The sequence below is a fragment of the Tachysurus vachellii genome, chromosome 10 (genome assembly GCF_030014155.1).
Source record: "Tachysurus vachellii isolate PV-2020 chromosome 10, HZAU_Pvac_v1, whole genome shotgun sequence".
Taxonomy (NCBI): domain Eukaryota; kingdom Metazoa; phylum Chordata; class Actinopteri; order Siluriformes; family Bagridae; genus Tachysurus; species Tachysurus vachellii.
In genome coordinates this window covers 21,603,818-21,608,419 of record NC_083469.1, presented here as the reverse complement: position 1 = coordinate 21,608,419, position 4,602 = coordinate 21,603,818, and the positions used below count along the sequence as shown (strand labels likewise).

At 47.3% G+C, this 4,602-nt stretch overlaps 1 long non-coding RNA gene across 1 annotated transcript; it reads left to right on the top strand.

Annotated features, from left to right (window-relative positions):
- Positions 1-473: 473 nt before the first annotated feature.
- LOC132852821 (uncharacterized) lies at positions 474-1,115 on the top strand. The gene is made up of 4 exons (XR_009649132.1): positions 474-601; positions 686-754; positions 834-909; positions 1,000-1,115. It is a non-coding gene; the product is annotated as an uncharacterized LOC132852821 (long non-coding RNA).
- Positions 1,116-4,602: the final 3,487 nt, after the last annotated feature.

Sequence of the window (4,602 nt, the reverse complement as noted above, 5' to 3'; positions counted from 1 at the left end):
TCCCACATTGCAGGACACTCCAGTAGTGGAACCGGTGCGGCCTCGGGAAGAGGAGTTGGATGAGGGAGATTTGTTTGTCCTGGTACCTGAAACACCACAGGTTAGTAGTAGGCAAGCACCTCGAGGTATGGTTCAGTCGGAACCTCAAGGTCCCGGGGAAAACCAGGAATCCGAAGAAATCCCTGAGGCAGGAGTGAATGTGCAGCCAGCAGTGAACCTTCCTTTACCCTCTGCTTTTGTGGGTGAGAGTGTGGTGAGAAGGACTGGAAGGAGTACTGCTGGGCAGCACCCTAATGTACATCACCTCCCGCAATCACTGGGGCCGGGTACGGTGTCTCGTATAGTGGGTAGTACAACTGTGGCTTTGTTCCGTCCTTGGGACTGAAGGTTAAGAGGGTGGGCTTTTGGGTTAGTTCACCGTCGGGGCGACGATGCAGAAGCTGGGGGTGGATTGTGACTGTACGAATGAGATACGAGTGGTGATTGACGCTCCTGACCACCAATCAGTATCGAGCAGGCACTATTTAGAGCGGTTTGGTTTTGACCCTGCTATGTGTCACGTCCATATCCTCCCCTTTTTCTGTTATTATAGCGGTTTCAGGTATGTGCTGTTAGCATGTAGAGTTGGCTAATTCGTTTTTCATCTTTACTCATTGCGCTAATGTCTCGTTTATTGCACCCTTAGCCTGTCTTTTCCTCATTGTGTGTGTCCCTGTCGGATGCTGTTCGGATCTGTTTACTGCCCTCCTTTCAGGTTTGAGGAAGTTGTATTATAATGTCTAGCTTCAATGCGGGTCGGGTGGCATGAGTAATGTGCAGTCCTTGTACTTCAGTTTAACAGCGGGTTATGTGAGGGCTGCGTATCCTGAGCGGTGAATTGATCCTCGTGAACTCATCTATCCGCATTTGGTAAGTTTGTTCGGTTTTGCTAAGGGGAATTTCGGCATGTATTTGTGCAATTACTAGTAATTCTGTTTTTGTACTATATGTTTGTTATAGGATTCTCCCTCTTGTTCGTCCTGTGCGATTATCACTGCAGTTTGGGTTTTCCCTCCACTGCGCGCCGAGCGAATAATATCAGCTTACACTATTTAAAGGGACTTCTGCTGCTGCCGTCTGGTTTCTGTGCTAGTTTTAACTGACCTGTTCTGGTCTGCTCTGGGGTGGAAGATCGCGCATTTCTTGGGGCTGGCCTGAGAACGACGTGGTCGCTCCCTTGAGTCCTGTTTCCCTCAAACTTTTTACAAAGTCTTCTATTGTGTTGAATCATGACTTCCATTTGTTTCTCATTTTATTTCTGTGTAGGAGATGTATTTATTTTGTTTTTGATTTCTTTCAGGAGCTGGGGTCCCACGGGTGAAAGATCTTTTTTGGTGGTGGTGCTACTTCAACGTGTGCCGTGCGACATTCTTGAAGTGTACGAGTGTGTGATCTGAGTTCACGGTGAGGTGTGTGTGTGTAAGTGTGCGTTTGAATAATTAGCGCTGGTGATCGCCTCGGTGGGTAACCCCAGCCCTGTACTTAATTATGATAGTTTGTTTTGTTTGTCTGGAAGTTGTGTAAATTGGTTGTTTAATTTTTCCTTTTGTCTGATTGTTTATTTGTGTAATTGTCTGTCACTGGGCTTTTTTCCCAGTGAGGACGGTTTTCTCCTTTTTTTAGTTTGCCTTTGTAATATTTGTGGGAGCTGCTAGTAATGGCTCTTCAGTGTTGAGCATATTTTAAGTGAGTTTTCCTCTTAAATTGCCAGTTTTCAATAAACGTTGTACTTTTATATGATGCCCATGTTTCTTGCCTACACTTATTGTTAAGAGAATCGAACTTGTGTGATCTGATAACAAACACTGGGGTTTACTCCTATTTCCTGGGTTAGACCCTCCCGGGCTAGCTATGAGGAGCTGAGTAAGAAAATTATGCAATGCAAACACACATGCGACACCATTAACACAAGAGAAGTTGCTCTCCTTAAGAGAGTTGTCTTACCTTCATCGCAGGGAACTGAAGATACAGGGGGGTCAGATTGGGGACCAGGGGTCAGATCTCAGCTATAACAGTGTCTGTCGGCAGATGGAAGACGGTTTAAAGGAGCAGTTCAGTGGTGCAGAGGTTGTAAGAGCCGTCCTCAAAGTCACCAAGCCATTAACTTTTAAAGACATGTTGATGAATAAGGATGATCTGACTGTAGAAGAGCTAAAAGCCTTCCTCCACTCCCACCTGGGTGAGCAAAGTAACAACAAGCTGTTCCAGGAACTCATGTGCACCAAACAAAAAGACAATGAGACACCTCAACAGTTCCTATACAGAGTCATAGGACTTAAACAGAAGATCATGCTGGCCTCCAAACATGCTGACACAGAGGTCAAGTACAGTGCAAGCACAGTGCAGGATGTGTTTCTCCACACCGTGTATCAGGGCCTAGGTCATAAACATGACCGATGATGTCCGCAGAGAGTTGAAGCCATTGCTTGTGGACCCCAGAGTATCGGATGAGGCAATCTTAAAACAGATGAAAAGTGATGTGTGATGAAAGTGAAAGGCAACGAAGGCTAGGTCCCGCCACCCGCCAAAGACTAACAAATGTGCACAGTGCTCAGTCTGAAGTTAATGCTGCACAGTGTCCTAGTGTAAAGGAGAAGGCACCAAAAACAGATGTGATCCAGTTAACAGAAAAACTTGAACAGCTTACAAGTACAGTTGAGCTCATGAGACAGTCAATGCAGACACAGGTGGCAGGACAGTGGGATGGGAAATGTAGAGGAGATCGCCGGAGAGAGAAACCATATGGCTGTGTCAAGTGTGTGGAGCAAAATCGTTCCGACTGCCCTCACTGTTTCCACTTTGGTGAAGAAGGCCACCGGGCAGTGGGCTGTCTAAAGAGACCAACACGTCAGGGAAACTGGAACCGGTCCCTGCCGAGGGACAAACAGTGACCGGGTCTCAGCGATCGTCCCAACCTGACACTTGTCACACTGATCAAAAAGGACAAAATAATGGAAAAGAGATGGAAACAACCTCCCACTGACCTCAGTCACCTTGATGATAAACAAAGGGAAAAAGGTCAACAAAATGCTGTGTGAAGAAGCCGGAGCTTTCGCACGTGACAGCGATGATATTGGGTGCATACCAAGCTTACAAATGTCAATTACCCTCACAGATGAAATTCCTGTACAGAGAGCATACTCAGCTGTCCCAAAGCCACTGTTTAAAGAGGTAAAGGAGTATGTGCAGGAGCTGCTGATGAAAGGCTGGATTGTTAAATCCAAGTCCCCATATGCTGCCCCAGTTGTATGTGTTAGGAAGAAGGATGGCAACCTACGTCTTTGTATTGATTATCGCCTCCTGAACAAAAAGACTGTGCCTGATCGACACCCACTACCCAGAATACAAGACCTGACAGACACACTGGGGGGCTACACCTGGTTTAGCATCCTAGACTAGGGAAAAGCTTACCATCAGGGTTACATCGCCGAGGGTTCATGTCACCTGACTGCCTTCGTCACCCCCTGGGGCCTCTATGAATGGGTTCGTATCCCGTTCGGACTCTCAAATGCCCCAGCAGCGTTTCAGAGGAGCATGGAGGGATGAATGCTGTATCCCTTATCTGGATGACGTGCTTTGTTATGTGAGAACATTCGATGAACATGTGGAGGTCCTCCTCAAAGTGCTCCAGGCTCTTCAACAGCACGGTGTAAAACTGAGACCTGTGAAGTGTGAGCTCTTCAGACAAGAAGTCAGGTACATGGGGCGCCTTGTGTCAGCTGATGGTGTCAAGATAGACCCACAGGACCTTGAAGCAGTCAAAACCTTGACAAGCAAGACACCACAGACAGTTGGTGAAGTAAGGAAACTGACCGGCTTCTTGGGATATTATCGCTCCTATATCCAGGATTTTTCCAGGATCGCAAAGCCAATCTATGAGCTTCTCCAAACTAAGTCAGGGAAAGCCCAGATTCCAACACATGGGAAAACCACCAAACGCCCACAGCTGGCTTCCCGAACGCCTGTTGATTGGACCACTCAACATCAGGAAGCTTTAGAGCAACTGGTCACCCTCCTTATAACCCCAACTGTCTTAGCATATCCTGATTTCAACCTACCTTTTACGCTGCATACAGACGCCTCAGACCAGGGCCTAGGGGCTGTCCTCTATCAGCGCCAGAATGGAAAGCTGAGAGTCATTGGCTATAGCTCGAGGACTTTGACACCTGCTGAACGTAACTATCACATACACAGTAGAAAACTGGAGTTCCTTGCATTGAAATGGGCTGTGTGTGTAATCTTCCGGGACTACCTGTACTACGCCCCCCCATTTCACTGTGTACACGGACAACAACCCCCTGACCTATATCATGAGTACAGAAAAACTCAACGCTGTTGGTCATCGGTGGATGGGAGAACTCTCAGATTTCCACTTCGCTTGTACAGAGGAGTTCTCGAACGAGGCAGTGCGTGCTACATGGGATGGGAGTCAGGCAGCAGAACGGAAGGATGTTGCCTGGGTTGCAGCGCTTAACATGTGTTGCCCATATCCTCCACCACAACCTCAACCACCTGCCAACTATCAGCCATGATGATCTTGTTAAGACTCAAAGAGAGGATCAA